General features: G+C 39.6%; 2 long non-coding RNA genes across 2 annotated transcripts in view; one reads left to right on the top strand and one right to left on the bottom strand.

Annotated features, from left to right (window-relative positions):
* Positions 1–9,639: 9,639 nt before the first annotated feature.
* The window catches only part of LOC115565727 (uncharacterized), a 35,539-nt gene continuing 20,755 nt past the window's right edge, over positions 9,640–24,423 (bottom strand). The window contains exons 2-3 of the long non-coding RNA XR_016197183.1: positions 19,385–19,494; positions 9,640–10,316 (exon numbers count right to left, since the gene is read on the bottom strand). This is a non-coding gene — a long non-coding RNA (uncharacterized LOC115565727). The remainder of the gene's footprint in view (positions 10,317–19,384; positions 19,495–24,423) is intronic.
* On the top strand, positions 15,068–16,753 carry LOC149090968 (uncharacterized). The gene is made up of 2 exons (XR_016197182.1): positions 15,068–16,135; positions 16,484–16,753. It is a non-coding gene; the product is annotated as an uncharacterized LOC149090968 (long non-coding RNA).

The raw sequence follows: 24,423 nt of genomic DNA on the forward strand, positions 1-24,423 counted from the left end.
AATTGATGGGCCAATGCCGATGCCTGCGAAATGGCCAAGAAAATCCACCACCGAACAGCAGCCTAAGCCTGGCCAGGACACAAGCAACCGCAGGCTCAATTACATGTGTGCCCTGCCACCGCAACAACAACAACTACAACTAGCTAGCTGATCAGCCCTTGACAAGGGGTTTGCGGGTTCCGTTACGATTGCAGCCAAATTTTGCCGTGTGATTTGCATGAGTAATTTGACAGATTACCTCGCCTAGCTACACACACACACAGATTGAGGACGCATGCCACGTGAAGTGGCAAGCGAACAATGAGACAAAAATCAAATACAAATTGCTATATTGCAACCCCAGAAAATAGATTTAATGAGTCGAACAAATCCCAAGCGAACATTGATTAATTGCAACTGAAAGGAATTGTTGAAATTAAAGCATGTGGAACTTGAACTGGTATTTGATATACATATATACATATAATACATTATATATCATTGAGAGTATTATATCATTGAGAGTATAAGATATATTTAATGTAAAAAAATATTTGAAGTTCAAGTTTCTGTTATTACTTGAAATTTCAATATTGAAAATATTATTTAGTTTGTATTTATTATCTTATTATTCACATATGTAATTATTATTTGTATATTTAGTTAAATTATATTTATATTTATTTACTGTTACAGAATTTATTTATTTATTTTATTTTTATTTAAAAAAACGTATTTGAATCTTTCTAATTTATTTTTTGTTTCCAGTGATTTTTTATTTTTTTTTTGTTTTTTTATTATTTTTTAATTTTTTTTATTTTGTATTAATTAATTTATTTTTTTTTTTCATTTTATTATTATTATTATTTTTATTTTTTTATTATTATTTATTTATTTATTTTGATTTTGTATTTTTATTATTTATTTATTTATTTATTTATTTTTATTATTTATTTATTTATTTTTATTATTTATTTATTTATTATTATTATTTATTTATTTATTTTTATTATGTATTTCTTTATTTTTATTATTTATTTCTTTATTTTTAATTTTTTTTTATTATTGCTTTATTTTTATTTATTTATTTAATTTTATTCATACTAAGTTGGTTGATTATTTCTGTAGTTTCTTTCTCAGATTATTCTTCTCTTTGGAACGCACTTTTAATCCATCAACATTATTGTAGATTTATATTTTCCGTTTCCCTTCCACTGAAAGACAAATCAATATGTCCATATGCTTGATCGATTCACATTGACTCAATGTGATTTTTCCTTTTTTGTTTGTTTTATGTTTGGCCTAACGCAAAAGTCTCTTGGACAAGCGCCAAGGCAAACGCAGCCACAACAACAACAAAAACAACAATAGCGTTAGTTGATAAATAAACTGTTTTGGGGCGCCTCGTTTGCAGGCAATTGCATTCAGCAGTGATAGCTAAAAGTCGCTGCTGACTGTCGGTCCTCCCCTCTGGCAACTTCTGTAGAGTCTACGTGGAAGCTATTTACCATATGCCATATAGGGCAGAGGGCAGAGGCATATGCGAAGAGAAACGGACTGTGCTTAACTGTCCACTTCCTGAGGCCCGCATGACGGAAGCCGTTGAAGTGGGCACTGAGTTGTTGCAGGGCGAGGCGGAAGGGCGACAGGGGGCGGCATGTGGGGCAAATGTGATGACAGCGACGGCGCGACGTCGTCGCCAACAATTTTGAGCGATAAGCGACAACAAACAGCAACAACAAACGCGAGGCACATTTGAATTTCAATTAGAATTTTAATAATCGAAGCTGAGTGAGTGTGTGTGTATATGTATGTGTGCGAGTGTGTGTATATACATATCGCTTCCGTTTATATTTTTTATTTATTTGAAACGCTTTCTGTGGGCATTTATCAAAAATGTTGATGGACACGCCGCATGCCACATGCCTCAAGCCACATGCGTTCAGCTGGAGCTTCAAAATGCAAGCATACATAACTACAATTAGACAATGCGCACAGCGGGCCAAATGGGGCGTAGCGGGGGGCTGAGGGGCGTAACTCGCCAGGTAGCTGGCACAAAATTAGCACAAGGACAAAAGGACATATATGGAGGAATTCCAGGCAACTCGCCACGGTTCTACCATGCAGCGCAAATCCCGCAAGGATTAAGTAAGCAGGACCAGAAAAAAAAATATATATATGACTATATATGTATATATTCCAAGAGAAGGCAGGACAACAGCAGCGACATGTTGCTAATTTTTTTCCGCCATTCTAATATAATGAAAAAATCATATGCATGTATGAGAGTGTGTGTGTGTTTGTAAATTTAGCGACAAGGCTGCTGACAACACAGCAGCAACAACAAACAGACAACAAAAATCCCAAAAGGCAAACAATTCAACAAAAGAGCGCGAGCTAGAGGGGGCGTTGCCACAGCGAGCTGAGAGGTAGGCGGCAGCCAGCTGGACAATTTCATTTGGCAAGGTAGCTGTCAAAGCTGGATAGAGGGGGGGGGGGGGGGGGGGGGGGTGGTTGGGAATGGGGTTGGGAATGGGAGCAGGGCAGCTGCACAGTGAATTGAGCTTGCAAATGTCAAGGGGTCTGCAGCTGAGGGGTTTTGTCAGACTAGGGGCACAGTCAGCGCCAAAAGAGGGGACGCACTGCGTATGTGTATGTGTGTGTGCGTGTGTGTGGAGGCACACATAGCGAAAGAGTCGCATATTCAACAGGAAAATCCCTTAATTGGAATAAATTAACTGTTATTGCTACGGCATGCCACGCCGACAAGCGCAACAACAGCCGCACACACACACACGCACACTCACACAAATACAATCCCACGACGCGCATTATGTAGACATATAAATATAAATGTATCTACATATGTGTACATATGCAGCTGCAGATACAGATACAGATTGTACACATGTATTTGCTTACTCTCTATCTCTCTCTCTTACTCTCTCTCTCTTTATATATATATGTGAGTGTGTGTGTGTGTACAAGTCGCTATCATTTCCCACTGGAGCAGTGTTTATTCTATATACATATGTATGTATATATTTACATATACATTTATATACACATATACATTTGTGTTCCGTTAATTTTTGCGCGCCGCACAACACGAAATTTAATAATATGATAAAAGCGAAATTTATGACACATACGAGAGAACAGCACGATTCACAAATACAAAAAAAAAAAAGCTAAGAAAAATATAATTTTTTTTCTTACTTGATTGAACTACATCTAGCGAAAGGACAACTGACATAAATACCCTGTAATATTGCAAGAGCATATGTACATTTAGGAGAGAACCTCAAGGAAAACTCACTTTTGTCTAGTCAAAAATGTTCAGCTCCTCAACTCAAGCCTACCCCACAGCGCATTCGCTCAAAGGGTATCGTACTTGCTGCCTGTGGTTGGCATCTGTGGCAAGGGGCAGTTCAAAGTTGATGCAACGCAATTCGCAACTCGCTGCCCTGGCCTAATGAACACGACCCGAATATCCTGTTTGGCCAGCTACTCCTGTGCGACGCGACTCCTGTGCAAAGGATACCTTTTTTTCTCATTGCGTTTCATTTTAGTTTGCTCCTTGTTTTTCAGCTTTCTTCTTTTTTCAAACAACAAAGTTTCCACAGAAAATCGCCTGGAGGTGTGTGGCAGCTAAAGCAAAGAGTTCACATTATGCAACATAGTTTTCCTAGCATAATATTTTGTCCTAATTAGAACATGAAATAAAGAAAGGAATACGAGAGCAGAGCTCCTAACCACAAATAGTTATTTTCTTTCATTTTTTTCTACTCTGTATTTCTATTGTATTCCGTTTTCCAGGAAATCATTTATGTGGGCTTCAGGGTTGGGGTTGGGTACTTGGAGGGCTTCTATGACAGAACGTTTTGATTTGGTTCTCAGCTATCTGCATGAACCGAAACTACTTTAGTTGCTAGAGGACTTTGCCTATAGCTGAAAGACAATGCTCAATGAAGCACTTTTGAATAATCAGAATGAGTTTCTAATAAAACTGTTTTCTAATCTACATGAAATGAGTGAAACATGCAAGTATGTTTCTCTGTGTGTGTATATGTACATATTTATGTATGTATTGTGTTTGTAGCATTCTTCTTATCAGCTCATGGTAGCGGAGTGCGATAAGCATATGTATTTATGGTATTAGTCGACCAAATAAGTGGGTATATATGAATATATGTACGTGTGTGTGTGTGTGTATGTATGCATAATGAGTAGGGGCTCCATATGTCATATATACACACACATATAGTACGTGTACATTAATGATGGCCATGTGGCATAGGCGTAATGCCAAAAAGGAGCATAGACCATCTAAATGAGAATGAGCTATGGATACACTTAAAGACATATATCATGGCTATACAGTTATGGAAAGTCGAAAACTTACCCGCCAATGAAATTCCAATTTGCGTGCCACAATTTGTTGTTGTTTGGGGCTGCTTCACTCGGCGTCTCTTCCGGCGCTGTTGATTTGTTTGCCTTGGAAGCATTTCAATTAAGAGTCTCGGGGCGCTTAATTGTTATGTGCGTATACTTATAGATGATAGTTTATTATATCATTATTTTTTTTTCGTTTTTTTTTCTTTTGTTGTTTTTTTTTTTTTTTTTTTTTTTTTTTTTTTTTTTGTGGGGCGGCAACGAGTTGTTTGTCATTTAGCCCGATTGAGGGCAATTATGTGTCCAATGATAACGCGTGTCGCACGGCCATAGCTGTTAAATGAATAGAGCACAGAATTCTCGTTCTAAGACACTTGATAAAGCATACAAGCTGTTGTATATATATTGAAATATATACGTATACGTATATGTATATGTGTATATGTATTTGTAATGTTTATCAGCACAGCCAGCACACAGGCACACATACAGAGATCCTTGAGCAGCCGCGAGCAACACTGTCGCCTCCGTACGCCAACGCTGACGCACAACAACTGAACAGGAAAGAAAGAACCACAAACAAAAAAGCAGCAACACAGTTGAAGAGCTCAATTGAAATTGAATTCAACTTTGAAACGAACGAAATGCTACGAAATGAAGTGAAACGCAAACAAATTGACTTTGACACGTCGCACTCTGTATACTCTTCTGCCAGCGGCGAGCATTTATGACAGCTAAATTATTTAATTGCGTAAATGTGTGTCAAACGGCCGCCCGCTGGGCTCGGCGCGCTGTTAGTGTATTAGAACAAAGAGAACGACGCACGGAGAGAGCGAGAGAGTAACGAAAGTGCCTGAACACGTTTCGTTTCCATGCTGTCTGTGCCTATGCGCTCTCCGTCTTATCAGTGAGCGACGCTGACGCTGACGCCGACGCCGATCGCTTGTTGCTGTGTGTGTGCGCAAAAGAGACGGCACTGCCAAGCAACGCAAACCCAAAACCAAACACATTTGATCAACATTTCATTTTATCGCGCATTAGAGAACATGTACACATTTCTGCAGTCGCTGCGGCTCTGTCAATTGTGTGGGTATTTTTTGTTGGGCATAAAAAACGTTTGTGTTTTAAAGCAAACACACACCGAATTGAAGACAAGAGGAGGCAGCCGCGCAACATTTGCAAAACACATGTCAACGGCATGTTTCCTCTGACGCTGGCCATAGCCAAATTTGCCCAGGCCACGCAAAAGAGCAAACTGAGCTCACGCAAGTGGGAGCGAGATAGATAGCGTCGAAGAGAGTGCCGTGTCCTTGATCTGCATTGCAGTGAGCGGCGAGCGGCGAGCACTGATTGGCCATCGATGCAGTCAAATTAGAAAATAGAAAAGGAAAACAAGCAAAATACAGCAACTCTTTAGCTAAATGCACAAACACATGAGCAAAAGGCAAGAGAACGCTGAGTATTTTCATGTATGTACATATGTAAATAAACATATGCAAATCTGAATGTGTGACGTATGAATTTTGATGTCACACACATGCACACTCGCCTCCACAATACAAAGTGTGTGTATTTTCTTTTAAGGCACAGACAACCAGATAAACACACAGAAACACACGCACACACACACACACTCACACACTTGGAGATTGCCCATTGCCATATGCAAAGTCTTGGAATATTTTTTGCTCTTTGAGCTCTTGTCGTCGTCGTTCTCCTTTTCGTTCTCGGTATTTGTTGTTGTTGTTGTTGCTGCTTTAAACGCGCCAGCGTCATCAAGTTTTATGAGCAATTACAACATCTGTTGAATATCGCAAAAGAGACGCACACACACAAACACACAGAGAATCACACACGCACACACACACACACCCTCTCGTACACAGACGACAGAAAAATGAGAGCATCTCCATAGAAATCGCACATTTTTCTGTCTTTTGCTTGTCTTCCTCTTCTCGGCGTTTTTTGTTCATTCACTAGGCAACACAAAGCGCCAAACAGATAAAATAGAAGACAAGCAAAGGGAATGGGCCAGGGGGTAATGGAGGGATAGGGCATGTTAGGGCAGATGAGGGTACAATGCGAAATGCGAAATGCTCAAGTCTAAGGGCAGTCGAACAACAAAAACAACAACAACAACAACGACAATAACAATGGGCACTTGGCATTGAACTTAGGCGCAGTTCTTTTGTATGTCCTCTCTCTATCTATCACATAGATGCTGATGCTGATATGTCTACCCCTTCACTCTTACTCTCTGGGGCCACTCCTGATTCTTGATTGAGCTATTGAATTAACATTTGCAATGATTTACCAAACAACATTTGATAATGATGCCCAAAAAAAAAAGAAAGGCGAAACAAGAAGAAGAAGCAGAGCAAGTAGATGAAAAAAAGTACACACAAGAATGTGGGCGTGACATTAAATCATGGGGGCTGGCTGACACACAGCAGCGTGTCGAATTTAAGCGTAGAAATATATGTATGTATGTATGTATATTGATTTCAATGGGGAATATCAATTTCAATATAAATGTCTTGATTGAAGATGGTTTTCCATGTTGAAATATATCTATCAAAACAGCCAAACTGTTTGCGGTGACGAATTCAAATTGAACTCTTATATAATATAATATAAACTGAAGCTTAAAATGAATCGAAGCATATTTAAGACTTTTGATAGACTCCTTTCTATAAATCATAATTTATTTGCAGCTGTAGGCAGTCTCAATTCTCTGGCTGCATTTCATCGTTAAGTAATAGGGCTTTAAGGAGAGCTCCGAGAGCTTTGAATCATAAATTATTTGGAAACAGCTTCATTGCCCACATTTGGGCAGGCTTATGTTCTGGCTAGACATATAATTTGGCTAGACATACATATATTATGGAAATATTTCGAATATGAATTAAATTTGAATATTTTAAGGAAACTGTTTAAAGAAAACGAGTCAAATATTATTTAAAATAAAAAAATTTATTTAAAATCATTTGATTTTTAGAACAACATTTTAAAAATGTTCAGAAGACTAAAACATATGCTAAAAAAATTTAAAAATATAGATGAAATTTATGCTAGACTATGCAAAGTTGAAATTTAATAAGAAAATAAATAAATATTTAAAAAAAAATATAAATATTTTGGTAAATTTAATTGCAGCCAAGAGTAAACATAAATGAAGTTATATATAAGATGCTGCAGGTTTCAGATATTTAATAAAGATTTATCTATATCGCATACATATATATATACTATTTGCCAATTTTTAAATATTCTCTCAAAAACTCCCAGCAATCATTGCCAGTTTTTACTGTACTTTATGCACATGGTTAGCCAGCTGTGGCTCATGCCACATAATGTTAATGAATTTTAATTTGAAAATACCAATCGTTCACAATGCTCAACGGTCGACACCTGGACGCATATTTCAGAGCTCCGCCCCTTATTTGATTACACTCAAGCCGAATCAGGCTCACAATCAATCAGAAATACAAATACGAAATGCGAATTTTCGAAATGCGTGTACAATGAGGGCGAAAATCTGTCAAAAAGTGGTAAATGAAACTCTTCAGATGTCACTGAGCCATAAAATTATGCGATAATTAATTCCTCATAAAAAAAGAAGGAACAGGAGAGCAACAGCGAATAGCGAAAGAGTGAGGCAGAGAGAGAGAAAGAGTGTGTGTATGTGTGAGAGAGACAGACAAAAGGTAGATATCAGGAGAGCGGGTAGCGAGGCGTAAATTCTCAGTCGAGTGCATTGTTTGTGCGAGTCCTTAGCGCAGTTCGAACCCCGGTATGCTTCCGCAATTATGATTGTCCTTCGCCAGTCGCCTGGCCTGGATTCCTTATTTCGGGGCTCATTTGGCTGGGCATTTGAGCACATTTTTTCCCATTTTTTCCACAATTTTTTATTTTTTTATTTTTTGTTTTTTAATGCCTTTCTGTGGTCTTGTCTTTGGCTGGTCTTAATTAAAAAGCTGTACAAATTGCAAGGGGTAAGGACTGGCGGAGGGGTAATGCTAGTGGATATTTAAAGCATTGCTGACTGCGACAACCCCTAGCTAAAGGTTTTCATTTTTTTTTTTTCTCCTTCCTCCTCTTCTTCCTTTTTGTGCCTGGCTAAAACAAAGAGCACACAGATTTCAATTGTTTGTCGGGCATTGTTGAGCGTGTTTCGAGTATATCTGGAAGCATGCGACGAGTATAAGTTCCATTGTCCTGACAAAAATGAAAAGCGCATTGAATGCATGCAAAAGCTGACGCCGAAGCCGAAGCCGAAGCCGAGGCTGCTGATGCTGCTGAAGTTGTAGCTGGGGCCGCAGGCAAAGCAAAAGCCAAAGTGCTGAACCCAAAAGCTGAAGCACATGTGCTCTCTTTTAGCCAAGTACTTTGCCAGCGACTTTTATGCGGGGGTACGGCTAATTTGCCGGCTATGGGGGCGCACTTCAGCTGACAAGCAGTTACTTTAACTTGAGCCAGCTTAAGACGAGCCGACCGGGTAACGGGGCTGCGGAAGACAGCCTCAGGTGGCAGCACTTTGTCGCGCACTTTACTGTAAAACTTCCGTTAATTAACGTTAATTTACTTGCAGGCCCGGAAGAGAAACTGAAGGCGAAAAACAAGTAAAAAATTTACAAATTCAATGAAAATGCATCCCAACAAAAAAAAAAAAAACTTTTGCCGGACAAACGCAGTTGCACAACTCTGGCTGCCTGACTTGGTGGCAAGTTGCTAGAGTTGCCAGATCTATGGCTCTATTGTTGCCATACACAAAGGCCGTACGTGCATTCATATGTGGCATAACGACGCCATTTTGAAATTTCATTCTTATTTTTTTATTTTTTAAAATTTTATTTTCAGTTTTTACTTGTTTATTTATTTTTTTTTAAGAGAACTTTTAACGCTGACTTTGGTACCGGCAAATTTTTGCAACAATGTGAATGGCTAAAAGTGTGCAAGGACCGACTCCGAAATACTCTAATATTACATTTGATATTTGATATTTAAGAATGAAGATTTATTGCAAGAAATCTACAAATTGCTTTAGAGATTGAACTATAATTTGAGTCAATGTTTTGCATTTTTAATATATATATATAGTATATATATTATATAAATTAATTTTTTTTGCATATTTATTTATTTTATTTTAATATAAAATTTGTTGTTTTTATATTGTTCACTCTTTTATATTAAGTTCCCATTTTCTCTCTTTATTTGTATTTGTATACTTATCATATATTCTCTATATATTTATTTATGTATTAGTATTTTCCTTAATTTTTTTTTGCTTCACTCTAATAATTATTTCAAGTAAATATTTCTAAGAGTTACTCAAACTTTTAACAGCGAACACACTATATAAAAGTAAGCCATAAATACTCTTTTAAATCGACCATAAGTTAAAGAGTATTTCAATTTCAGCACGCTTTGTTAGGGTATCCGACAAAGCTGTCAAGTCATGTGCAGCTTGTGTGCTTTAAGCTGCATTCAAAGCCGGAGATTAAAAAATTACCCAATGTTGACAAAAGCCAAGGGAATACAAGTGTGTGCGTGAGAGAGAGAGAGAGAGAGAGAGAGAGAGAGAGAGAGAGAGAGAGAGAGAGAGAGAGAGAGACAGAGTATTGCTATATATATGTATGTGGGTATGTGTGCTCACTTTTATGTTTGTTTGGCTGCTGCTGCTACGGCTGATGCTGTTCAATATGCGCAGCATGTTTCTGATGGAAATATGATTAAAGTCAAGGCGAAAACAAGCAGCAGCGGGAGCAGGAGGAGCAGCAGCAGCCGCAGCAGCAGAAGCGACCAGGACCAGGACCTGAACGCAGAACGTGCCGCTGCTGCTGACCAAATATAGCGCAGCAGCGACGGACCAATGTGCAGGCATTATGCAAAGGCACGTGAAAAGTTGTTTGATGATTGTGCAGAGAGCGAGAAATCAACTGGAAAAAATACACAAAAACAAAAAGAAAGTCGCAGATGAAAAATAACAGGCTAAGCATCTGCTGCATGAACGTGCACTGTAACTGAGTGTTGGTAAATGCCACAAAGAAAATCAAACTAAAGCAGAGCCGGAAGAATAGTTGAGCTAAAGTTGTAAAAAGTCTTTGGTTTCTTTTTTGTTCGTGCACGAATTTATTTTAGATTATGAATTTTGTTTAATATGCCAATAGTTGTTGACTATACAAAAGGATACATTACAGGGCATGCTCCCTCTCTATCTCTCTCCTTCCTTCTTTCTCTGCCTGTCTTTTACTCTTTCCTTCACATACGTGCATTGCGGGGCGTGCAACTTTGTGGTCTTTTAAAAGATTGTTTGCATTATTTGTGGCTGCTTGCCAGAGCCACCAACAAGGTGCCTCATCCCTACCCCTCTCTCTCTCTCTCTCTCTCTCTCTCTCTCTCTACCCATCCTCCTCCTCTCAACAATTTCCCTATCCCGTTGGCCAAAAACATTTTCTGAGCTGTTAACAAAGTGAAACCGCACAGTTTGTTTCGTTAAAGTTTTGTAGAGCGAGAGAGCGAGAGAGAGAGAGAGAGAGAAAGAGAGCGCGCAAAAAACGATAACGGTATTTAGTTTGCATGAGCATCGGTTTTTAGGGTTTTTCGGTTTTTCGGTTTCAGTTGGGTTTTTGTGGGCGCTTTGCCTATTGTTGCTCTTGTTGTTGCTCTAGAGGATTAGCAACAGCAACAGCAACAGGAGCAATAGCAGCCCCAGCAGCAGCAGCAGCAGAGGAAGCCAAAGCAGCGGCAGCCCTGTGATTATGCGTATGCCTGTTAAGCCCGAAGCTTAGAAAAGTTTGCCATATTTTTGATGGGTTTATAAAACAACAAGTACCAAAAACAAAACACGAAAAATATATACTATATATTAGTTGGAGCAAAATACATATATAGAGACTCTCAAGCCCCAGCTTCAAGAAGAAATTTGTGCAAATTTATATATGCAACTTAATTGCAATGAGAAACAGATTTCGCTGAGCAAATTTGAAGATTGAGTATGAAATTAGTTTTTTGCTCAGCGGTGGAGCTAAGGAAACTTTCTATTTTACATAAATTTTAAATATAGGAAGCTTCTTTCAAATATTTTACCAAATGCAGTAGCTAAGGTCGGCTTTACAATATATTTCATATATAAGCTGTCAAATGTAGTAGTAGTAGGTAAAAGTAGTAGTAATATTAGTAGTTGTAGTAGTAGTAGTAGGCAATAGTAGTAGGTGATAGTAGTAGTAATAGTAGTTAATAGCAGTAGGAATAGTAATAAGCAATAGTAATAGTAGTAAATAATAGTAGTAAGTAATAGTAATAGTAGCAAATAATAGTAGTAGGTAATAGTAATAGTAGTAGGTAAGAGTAATAGTAGTAAATAATAGTAGTGGGTAATAGTAATAGTAGTAAATAATAGTAGTGGGTAATAGTAATAGTAGTAAACAATAGAAGTAAGTAATAGTAATAGTAGTAGTAATAGTAGTAGTAAGAGTAGTAGTAATAGTAGTAGTAATAGTAGTAGTAAGAGCAGTAGTAAGAGTAGTAGTAATAGTAGTAGTAAGAGTAGTAGTAAGAGCAGTAGTAAGAGTAGTAGTAATAGTAGTAGTAATAGTTGTAGTAGTAACTTAGTTCTAGTTGTTCACATCTGCAACTAGTTTAATGAATTCTTGTACACATTCACCTTATCAAAAAACTCTCTTCTTTATCTATATATTTCCTCGTATTTATCCTACAATATTTATGGAATTTCCATTAAATCCAATCCATATATCAGACCCAAGACGCACTTATGCTAAGGCTTGAGAATTGTTCGCAATTTATGTTTAGTGCAGTCAACAATTACAGTTAGTCACAGTTACATTAACTGTGACTGAAAATATTAGGGCCAAAAACCGAAAAAACAACAACACACTCAACCAAACACTTACACACACACACACACACACACACACACACTGTGTGGCACAACTAGAAGTCAAGTCAATTTTGTTGATGCGTGAAGCGATTTAGTTTAGTTCACGCATTTGCAGTGTTCATTTGCTGTTGTTGTTGTTGCTGTTGCTGCTGTTGTTGCTGTCGTTTTTTGGCGGCTGCTGTAACGAGCAGCTAAATCGATTGTAACTAATTTGCGGCAGTCACGAGGCAAGCACTGATTTAGAAAATGCCAACGACTTGCCAAGGACGAGAACAAGGAGTTGCCCTGATAGCAGCCGAGGCAATCGAGCCGGGCACGGACCCAGACCCGGACCCAGACCATGGCAGAGCAATTCAGGCAGCGCAGGCAATGAAACGCGACACATTCCGTATTATTAAAATATTAAAGACAATTCAATAGGAAAATTGGCAGGCGAATAGGCAGGCAGACAGACAGAAACAGCAAAAGCGGGAGCGAGATAGACAGAGAGAGAGGGCGAGTGAACTAGCTATGCTGTCAATCCATATACATATATATGTATATATATGTATATATAGTAATTGAAATAAATGAGAACAGTTATATGTATGCATGCGCTCACAGCGAGTGTGAGTGAGAGTGTAAGAGTTGGCCAGAGTGAGATGGCATGAGCGAGTGAGTTGAGGGGCTTGTTTAATAAATGATTTCCGCTGTATTTTCCAAGCCTCCCCCTGCCCAGCCACTGCTGCTACTCTATAACAAATGCAGCGTGGGCCTGCCTCCATAGAGCTCTAGTGCTATGCGTCTCTATGTGTATCTAAGGGCTCTTGTATCTGTATCTGTATCTGTATCTGTATCTGTATCTGCATGCGTCATGCGTTCAGATTAGACTCGTTGTTCGTGACTGCCAACAATTGGCAAACGCACACACAAACACACACACACACACACACACACACATAGAATCACTCACACACTCGTTCGCTAACCAAATCAGTGCGTGTAGTATCTTTGTATCTGTAGCTATGCACAGATGTATCTATATAGCTGCGACAATGAGCACACATTGTTGCTGGTTTGGGTAGCATTTTTCACTCTTCTTCTTCTTTTTTTTGTTGTGTGTTGTTTGTGCGGGTGCATGTCTTCTCATTTCATTATCGAAAATATGCAAAGCGACGCCAAATGCCTGCAAATGATAATGAGGGCTTATCGCAGAGCCCACCCTTCGCAGCGGAAGTGAAGCCTGAAACGGAGTACACATTATCTCTAAACTAAAAAAAAAAAAAAAACGTAAAGAGAGAAGAGCAGCCAAGTAGATGGAGAAGCAGAAGGAAGAAAAGGCAGGCCAAAAAGTAAATAAAAATAAAAATCAATCAACAAGTGGCCGTACAGGGGGACCCAACGCACCCAAGGGCAGGGCAGTGCAGGCGGGCAGCCAGAGCAACGCACACAGAGGGAGAGGGAGAGGGACAGAGGGAGAGGAGGCGTGGCGTGGTTTTGTTGCCAGCTGCCAATTCGCAAGTGTCGTCTATTTGTTGCGCAAATAACAAACATTGACGTTGTGTAGGGGGCAGCCAATTGGCTCAGGGCCTTTGGCTAGAAGAAGCACAGGACACGCAGGACACACAGGTTATACAGAATGCTTGCAGTCACTGTGCTTAAATAATTGATTTAATTAACATTAATGCTAATCATATACACACATATGTATGTGTATGTATATGGCATACAGCAGCAATATAATAATATACATACATACATATATGTACATATGTATACACAAAAGATATGATCTGAACATAAGCGGCCATAAGCAGCCGTTAGGCACGCACACACACACGCACGCACATGTAATAAAATAATCATAAATATATAATGATGATTTACCCAGGCAGCAGCCGGGCTGAGTGGATCTGCTGCTGTTTGCCAGGACCATGCAAATACGCATGCTTTAAGTGCACGAACAGCATTTTAGCCTGGCTAAATTGTAATGAAGCAAACGCAACCACGCCCACTAGCTCCCACTCCCAGAGAGAGAGATATGCAAAAGATAGCATCGAAGCTGAGAGCAAATAAATTGCTATACAATTTTACCCAAAAGTCGCATACAAAAACCAAACAGCACGCCAGAGGGCAGTCAGAGGGGGCTGGAGTGGGTGGGCCATGTATGGATACGCCTGCAGCACAGTTACGTTAGCTGCAGGGGTTGCGGTGTCTGAATGTGTGTCTGCTGGGGAATAGGTAGCATGTCAGAGGGGGGGTGCGGGGCGGCGGGAGCTACAAACAGACTGTCGTCATGTCAAGCAATTCAATTCAATTTGGTTTCTCACGCGTTTGTTTGCCAGCTCATGGCAACGTCTTCCACTACACCTCCCCCTGGCCTACGTCATTGACTGCCCTGATTTGTGCCTGTGTGTGTGTGTGTGGGTGTCTGTGTTTATTTTTATTTTTATTTAATTCATTGGCTTTCAAAGTTTTTTAGCTAAACGGTTTTCCTTTTTTCTTTTGCTTTTATGCTGGCTGTAAATAACAATTTACGATTTACAATTTACCATTTTACAATTTCACAATTTACAACTTGGCAACAATTTACAGTGGCTGCTGCAAAAGTTCGCACAACTCGCATACATAACAATTTGCAGGCGCATTAAAAAGTTGCCAGATTAATATTTAAACGGGCGAAAACTTATGCACACATATGGCAGCACAAACACACACACACACACAGTGAGAGACACAGACGCAAATACGCACAGTGAAAATTAAGCATAAAAGTATGCAACACATAACTGCACGCAAGAGAATCACACACACACGCACACACTGTCATTTCGTTTCATTTGCTACTCATTCCTATATAGAAATCTTGACACTTCTACTTACTTGCGTCGTAGTCATCTCACATGTTAACCGCTGCAGTCGCTGGCTGCCGCCGCGCCGTTCTGGTTGTGGGTTGACGCTGTCAGCGCATTTGAAAATTTCCGCCGTCTGCTTCGGTGGTCGCTGGTTAGCGGCTTTAAGTGGCGACATCCACTGTCCATACGTCATCAACATCAACATCAACATTGACGTCAACTTTAAACAGCGCTCTACCGGGCCGCATAAAATGCCGACGGCTGTTGCTCGCTTCTGCTGTTCCTTTACTCATCCACACACACACACTCACATATTTATTTCTTGCACTCAACTCTCGCTCTCTCTCTCTCTCTCTCTTTCTAGCTCGTATTGATTGCTTGTCGGCGGCACTCACGCATACACAGGCACAGGCACACTCACTCACATACTCTTCTGGCACGCATAAGTAACTGCTAACACAATTTGTAGTCTATGGGTTAACTGTATAACTGTATAACTGTTAAAGCCAACAGCCTTTGTCGCCATCTATTTGCCGCGCCAAAGAACTGGACACGAGCGAGGTCTGCAGCCAAATGAATCTGAAATAATGAAACTGAGTGAATTTCGCTCGAAAGATGCTGCGAACACGAGACGACAAAACACGACACGACACGAGCACCCAGAGCCGAACCAGAACCCCAACCAAGCGAACACGACAAAGCTGCTGTCCAAAAGCTTCGACTCGACTCGGCTCTTGTCGCACTTGCAGCAGGAGAGAGCGCATACGAATGAATGGCTTGCGCAAGCCGAGGGGAAATGGGCAACGGCCAAAGAGCATCAGCATCGCTGTGAGAGGGGCAATGTAAACAAGGCAAAATTGGGATGCTGTGGCTTTTAATTAGCCACCGTTTGCATATTTCAGCAGCTAAGAGAGCTTGCATTAAGAGAGCACCAGGCAGGCAGACAGACAGATGGAGCGGGAGAAAGAGAGAGAGAGAGAGCGCGAAAGAAAGAGAGAGCTTTGCCAAGACCAACTATGTGTGGGTGAGTGTAATAACAAATGCTGCTGATAAGGCTACTGACCTCTGTGCCAGTGTGTGCAGTGGCGTCGTTTGCGCAAGGGGTTGCTGCTGCAGCTGGCTTAGCTTAGCCTGCCACACACACACACACACACGCACACCGAGGCAGACACTCACAAATCAGGTTGGCAGCTCCGCTGGCATAACTAAATGCCAATTAAATGCTTTCGAGTGTTTTCTAAACAAGTTGAATTTACACAAATTTCAAATTTACCGCAACTTGCGCTGCTTTTAATTAAATTAATGCATTGCCTACTACAGTCCAACTCTCCTTCCTCCTCTCTCTCTCTTTCGCTCCCGTCTCCTCTCATAGTGCTGGCCGAGCTGCCCACTTAATTGTTGGCATTTTTCTTGTGCTGTCTGGACAAACAGCTGTGCCATCAAGCGCATAGATTACACAACAAACAAAAGCCGCTCAGAGACAAAAGGCAGCAAGCTGAGCGAGCGTCCAGCCAAGGACTCTAGCAACGCCGCAGACCCTTGTCCGACACTGCCTGGTGAAATCCGAGCCGCTTTAATTTGGCCACGTCAAACGCTGAATGAAGGCAAATTTGTCCAGCAGCAACAACAACACATCTACAGATTTGAACAGCCTAAATTTAGCCGCACATATTAATCAAAATAAAAAAAAGCAGAGAAGACAACAAAACAACAATAATAATATGGAGTAAGAATAAAGCAAGTCAAAGTTGACTTTCGGACCTCGTTTGACTCTCGGAAGCACCTACTAATTGCCGCATGGCCTTGATGGCCCAACGTCTTGCCAATATTGCGTGCCATGAAGTGTGCGTATTGTGCTTGAGATAAATATGCGCTAAAAGTTGAGGGAATTGAGGCGAAAGTAAAATTGAGCATAGCCTTCCAAAAGAAGGCTATGGTGTGGTAGTAATAGTACTAACCAAACATTTTTTTAAATTATGTTCATACTCCTTTATAATTTGAATTATTATTTTTTTATTTTTTTAAATGTAAAAAAATATTTATAAAAATTTTTTTTTTAATTTATTTTATTAAATAAATTATTTTAAACTAACTTTTTTTTTATAAGACTTACTTTAGGCTTTGAATTTTATTTTGACAGGAAAACTTTCTGACAATATTAAAAAAATAAAAAAATAAAATAAATGATTACCCACAACCTAGACGCTTCGTCGAAATTACAGCGAAAATTAGTTTGGGAACAGCTTTTCAATGCGTTCTCTGTTTCATGTTGACGCCTGTATCGAGCAGCTTGTTGTCCATTTAAAGCATTAAATTCGTTTCACGCAGCTTATAAAATGTTTAACTGCTGTTTATATAAGCTAGGAAAATGCGATTTTGCGTTTAAGATTACGAACTCAGAGGGCAAAGAGATAATTGCATTTGGGTGAATCTGAACTATGTTCAGAGCATATATTAATAAAATTATCAGCACTTAAGTAAAGCCGATTTTGAGGATTAGACTGCAGACTTTAGCTAACAAAAAGTTTCGGAATCAAACAGACGTAGTTGTTTAGTTGCCAGAAAGTTTGGTCAGAAGGAAAAGTAAAGGCAGCAGGAAAAGGTAAACTGTGTTAAGAGCACATCAAATGTTGCGCAAGAAGGAACAATAATTCAAACGCATAATTTAATCAATTACCAAGCAGAAAAAGAATGTATACATTCATATATATGTATGTATGTGTATACATATATATTTTTGTTGATTTTTCCTCAGCACCCAAAAAAAAACACAGTGTAGAAGAGGAAGAAAATGAAGCGCAAGTTCAATCTCAGTTCGACAGCATCAAGTTTCGCACAGTTTCTCAGCTTTGCAGTGCACGTAGTTTATGTTTTTTCGCTCGCTTTCACATACATACACTGATGGAAATAGAGCTTCGGAATGATTAATGACCATTTTGCGTTACGTTCTTCCATTGTTGTTGTTGATGGGAACTTGGCTTGTCAACAGAGCGTCGCACAGTTGTCGATGGCAGAGCGCAACGTAGATGAGAAATCGTCAGCAGAAGATGAGATGAAGATGATGATGAAGAAGAAGAAGTAGAAGAAGAAGAAGAAGTAAAAGCAGTAGTGGAAGCAGTAGTAGTCGATGAGGTAGAGCACAAAGTAAAACTAAGTAAAAGCCAAAAGTTTGCCTGCAAATGAAATTTGATTTCAACGCCAAGGGCTCGGCACGAGCAACAACTCGAGTTACACGAATTCCTGCATCCTGCATCCTGCAACCTACATCCCTTCCGACATCCTGCAGCCTGTTCGACAGCAGGCGCCGCAAGTTGATTGACTAACCTAAGCATTGGCAACTCATCGGCAGCCACCAGGCTGCTGCACAAAGAGCATGCGACAACAGGCAGCGCAATTTCCCTCACGGATTATCCAGTGTGGAAAAGCGAATCAAGAGAACAAAAATAAAAAACTAAAGCGATGAAATAAAAGCTGAAACTGCACAACTGCAAAAAATTGACTGACAAAGTGTTGATGATGTTTGATACTGATTGCTTTAGCAGATCTCTATGATAAGGCAGAAGCTGAGGCAGTCGCCACTACCGATGCTGTGCAACACTGCAGCTGTGTGAGACGCTTAGCAACACTGCCAGCCACACGAGAAAGTCACAGGTCACAGTCGACGAAAACTTTGTTGGGGCATTTTTGATGTGGTTTGCCCACATGTTTTCTCTCGCTCACTCTCTCTCTCTCTCTCTCTCTCTCTCTCTCTCTCTCTCTCTCCTGCTCTCAATGTAAAGTGGCTTGATCCTTTCAAGTCCTGGGGTCCTTTACAGTTAAACGAGCCGTCGCAGCGGCCAAATGACAAATGAAAAATGAAAATGCTTTTCAGGCATATTAAAAAGGATTTGCCGTACGCCAGATAAATGTGCCTAGGCACAACGCATTACTTAAATTAATTTTCACACTGAAACAGAAAAAGAGACGGAGGTGGAGGGTAAGGGAGGCAGAAAAAAGGGACAACTGCTAGACGAAAGCGGCAACTTTTTAAATATTTAAATGAGTCGAGCAGCCATACAAAAGATGAAAACAAATAGATGGCCAACACGTCGAACGACGCATTAAACATGCGCAAATATTTGCGCTGAGCTGTGCCAAAAAGGATATGCAGTGTACACCTGGCGCAGCAAGGATAACGCGCAAATTATGTCAAGAGCTGTGCAAATATAAACAAACAAAAGCAAAAGTGTAAAAAACAACATCAGAGAAACAACAAACGAACAGCTAAACTTACCCAGTTACTTCTTTTATTTTCGCTCCTCTCTCTTTCTTTTTTTTTTTTCTTTGTATTATTATTTTTATTTTAATTAGCAAGGACCTCGACGCTAGCCAGCTGCGCATTTGCTGTAATGGAAAAGGATAACATATTTGCGATTAGCTTTTGACAACGTTTGTTTGAGTGTGTGCATAACGAGGTGTTTATGTGCGTGTGTATGGGTGTGTGTGTGCTTTAAAGTGTGCCAAACAGCTTGCGCCCCGCTGCGCTTTAAAGTGGGCATAGAAGCTGAGTTGGTGTTGAGTGAGGTGTGGGCGTGGGCGTGGCTGCGCTGTCGTTGACAAAAATCTTTTGTGGTTGCCTCTAATTAAAAAGCGACGCGCTTTGGTGAGTAAGCAAGACAGAGCGAGAGAGTGAGAGAGAGAGAGAGGTAGGCCGAGAGAGGCAGATTGTGTGGGCTGCAGCAGCAGGCGCAGCAGCAGTCTCTGCCTTAGCCCAATGAAGCGTACCATAGAAAAAAAGCAACGGCAAAAACTATTGCATACTTTTGCGCGCAGCGCATATTTCGCCACGGCATAATTAATTAAAAATATCTGACATGCAATAATAAATTTTCGCCCAGTCCACATGCGTGTGTGTGTGTGTGTGTGTGTGTGCCTCTGTGTCTATGTATTTCTGCGTCTACCTTGCAACCAATCTGTGCCACTCGCTCACTTAGTCTCTCCGCCGCTTCTAGTTCGTGTTAAATGCCCCAAAGTGCAAAAGTTTTAAATAAATGAATATGGGTGTATGTGTCTGTGTGTATGTGTCTCTGTGTGTGTGTGTGTGTGAAAGCCAAGGCAAAAACATAACTGACATCATTAGCAAACTTTAATACACTTTGCGCCCGGCGGCAGGCACTCAGGCAAACATAAATAAACCAAACGAAATGAAACCGAACTAAAACCAAATGAAATGAAATAAAATGAAAAATGTGTACATAAACAATATACAATGAAGCAATATATACATATATCTATGTATATATATTCACAGATTGTGCTCTTTAGATGCAGGCGCATGTTTGCCATACAGCAAACTTCTGGCTAAACAGCATTTTGCAACACTGCTCATTCACAAGTTTCTATTTAAAAGTTTACTAAACTCTATTAAAATTTTGTTCGTTTTGTGCTTGAAAGTATTGGGCTTTAATATTTGACATTATATTTGAGCATTTGACAACACTAATGAAACTGATTTCAAGCTGCCCACTCAAAGTACTTACATTTTTACCAAATTTATAGTTAGCTTTCTTCTAAATAAATTACAAATAGTCTATTAGTTTGTAAAAAGGATTTTAGAGGACATTTTAAACATTTTACAGCACTAATTTAACTATATTTTTAACCACACTTTGACATAAACATAATGGTTACTATATACCACAAGTTTATTTAAATTAAATATTCCTTTATGGGGCATGAGCTCCAAGCATAAATATTTGTACTGACATTAACCAACACTAATTAAAGCTTTACCACTTATTTGCATAGTAAATATGCAATTATCTAGCAATTACTTTTATCAAAATGTATACCCAGCACTCACATTTTTCTTAGCTCTACAGAGTCTTTTGCAACACTAACACACTTGAGAGTCACTTTTTTGGCCATATTAATTTAATTTAATTTTTATTTTCATGTGCCAAAAATTGATGTGGAAAACAATTTAAACTTTGCACATTTGTTTCAAATATGCAGTCAGCTCTGCGCCCAACTCAAAACTGGGCTTATGCAAAAGCAAAGCCAGAGCATTGGCCAAGTGGCTTAGATTTGGATGCCACAACCAGAGATAGATAGTGGGAGAGAGAGCCACAAACAAGTCGAGTCGAGTCGAGTCGAGTCCATGACAAAGTTTGTGCGCCAGTTGAAGGTGGCAAGAACTATGTGGGATTAGACAATTTGTATGCCAAGCGCTGTGGGTCGCGGCATGTGGTTGTGTGGCTATAACTCCAAGCGAACCACCACCAACACCAACAGCCAGTCAGCCATCCAAGCAACCAACCAACAGCACCACCGTCCGCATTAAGCCACAACTGATGTTTACATTTTTAACTAAGGCAAGGCAAGCCAAGGCAAAAGTTTGTCCTGACGCAGAGACAAGGTCCTGTGCCTGTGCCTGTGCCTTTGCCTTTTTCACGTTTCGGCATAAAATTTAATGCATATAATATTGGCTAATGATGTTTACAATGCGCGCGGGCTTAGGCGGGCATTAAAATTGTCGAGCCAGTGCCAGTCGTGCCACCTGCTGCTGTTGCTGCGCCCAGACTTTTCTACCTCAGCCACAAAAAAAAAAAGCTCACAGACTCATTTCTCGATTTCCCTGGGCTGATGCTGATGTAACCAAGTTGGCAATTAAGACAACTGTATGCTCAATATACCAGAGCCCATTTGTTAGTTAATTGAAAGCGACGACCAGCCGAGGGCAAACAATTTATAAAACAGTGCTGTGTAACATTTAACTGCTGAGCAGTGTTGCATAATTGTTTGGCATGTTTAGTTTTATACACTTGATGACTGCAGAGACTACATTTGGAGACCAATGCGATATGAGTATTGTATATAGTGCTGTGTAATTGTACTTTTTTTTTAAATTGTGTTTTACTATACATTTTTCTTCATACCAATGTTGGTTAACGTGCTTGAGGAAGCTTTTAGAAGTTGGTTCAGTTGCTACAGCTCACAAAAGTGTCATTAGCATGATTTTTTGGGCACTTGCAGTGTTGGCAAACGCGTAAATTAGCTTTTTGCCGTTCACTGCGCTGCACTGGGCAAACAAGCGAAACAATTTCAAACTCATTAAAAATTGATTGACACACACACACCGAGGGAGTGAGAGAGAGAGAGTTATTTGAGCTGCAGTTACAACACCTAGGCAATGAAATCTGTTGTGGGCGAAATTCTAATTGGATATTTTATGGCCAACACTTTTGACGACTCGGCAGGCAACAAAACTGTGTGTCCCAATGGGAGCAATTTCGCTGCATGTTGAATGACGTTCCAGGTTGATTTTGTAACAACATCAGCAGCAACAGCAACAGCAACAACAACAACCATCACAAACAACAGCTCACATATGTCAACATCAACATGGTAACTCCCTTCGATAAGGACAACGGCACATAATTAAATGACACCAAGGACCTTTCTGCTGCAACCCCTTCACAAACACACACACACACACACACATAGTTGATGAGCCGTTGTCAGCTAATGAGCCTGAATGAATACTCACCGTGTGTATATACATACATGTGTGTGTGTGTGTGTGTGTGTGTGTATAACTGGGTTAATGTGCAACTACAATGCCCAGGCACAATTTCATAAATACATAAATACACAATGCCCTTGATATGCTGCTATTTTGTCAACATATTGTTGGCTCACAAATTGCAATTAATAAACCAATCAGCTGCGCTGAAGAATTCGCCACCATGATGAGGCACCAAATTTGGATTTCCTGGACAACATCTGGCTGACCCTAATGACAGGAAATTGTGCGGTCACAAAACTCAACCAGATGCAATTGCAGCCGCAAAAACAAATCATGATAACCACAAAAGCCATCAAGCAATCGCACACACACTCAGCGAGACAGAAAGAGAGATAGATAGAGCGAGAACGAGACAGATAGTGAGCAAACCCCGTTTAATTTGGGCTAAAATCACAAGCTGTTGGCTACACAATTTGCATAATTGAATATTAAAATAAAGTGCAATAAGCAAACATTTATGTAGGCAACTTCAGCACAAAACTTCAGTTAGCTAAACAAAATAGAATTAAATCAAAAGCTTCTCTCTCTCTCTGATGTGTGTTGATGTCCAAGCTGGCAGTTCAATTAAATGAAGCACAAAATCATAAAGACAAACTTTATAGAATTTTGTTTTGGCCATCACAAAAGCCAATTAACTTGATACAACTTTATTGTATTGCATAATTGGCTTATTTTTAGGCATTTGCCAACACTGATTCTAAAATAATAAAATTATTATGATTTGCAAGCAATATGCATTTTAAACAATAAAATATTAGAAATATTTATGGCCAGTTATTGCCAATTGTCTGGATTGCTGCCAAGTCAGCCAAGCCTCTTATTTGTTTTGCAGCACTAGAAGAAACGCCGGATAGTACTAAATCTAGAAAATGCATGATTTACATATTTTAGTAAATAATCTTTAGTAAGAAAAATGATTATATTGATCTTCTAGTATTTTTAACCTCTTTAAACATTTGCTTATAATTAATATTCATCGTTTTCAACACTAGATTTGTAGTATTTTACAGTACTGCTTAAGTTTGCTGTTAGGTTTATATTGTATAAACAATAGTTACTAAATTAACCTTGCTTTACTTGTCTTTAATAAATTTAAAAACAAATTATTTAAAAAATCTTTTGATAATTGACCAACACTGATAAGCAATGCCGTCATCTGCAAATATTTTACAATACTTAACGCATGAAACCAATAAAAACTCACTTAAAGCAAACGTCCATATCTCAACTAGGTTTTTTTCCACATGTCCCCCTGCTTTCTCCCCCTCTCTCTCTTTGTTTTTTTCTCTCCTTTCAGTCACGCTGGCCACAACTCGTCAAGATTAATCTGATGCCCAAGTGGCACTTGCAGCCAGTGTCATTTGGGTGCTTTATCGAATGTGCAGCAATTAATGCATGCTTCAAGTGAAAGAGATTCATCTCGCAAGTGAAGCCATGTTGAAGCCAGACAATTGCAACATCCATCTTCTGCAGGCATTTGTCTCTTTCACGCACACACACACACATGCAACAAGGATATAGGATATGTGTAGATGGAGAGATGGACACGGTCAGGACATGGACATGCACATGGCGGTTGGCCTTTTGTCACTGCGTGAAAGACAACAAACACATTTACTAAATTAAAATTAAATTTATAGCGCACTAAATGCAGCGCCTGCATATATGTACATACATATATCCTGCGCACAAATTGCCCTTTGTGTGTCTATGTGCGTGTGTCCTGGCTGCCAGCCACGCCCCTT

The sequence above is a fragment of the Drosophila navojoa genome, chromosome 5 (assembly GCF_054131105.1).
Source record: "Drosophila navojoa isolate 15081-1374.11 chromosome 5, UAZ_NAV_1.0, whole genome shotgun sequence".
In the NCBI taxonomy this organism is placed as follows: Eukaryota; Metazoa; Arthropoda; class Insecta; order Diptera; family Drosophilidae; genus Drosophila; species Drosophila navojoa.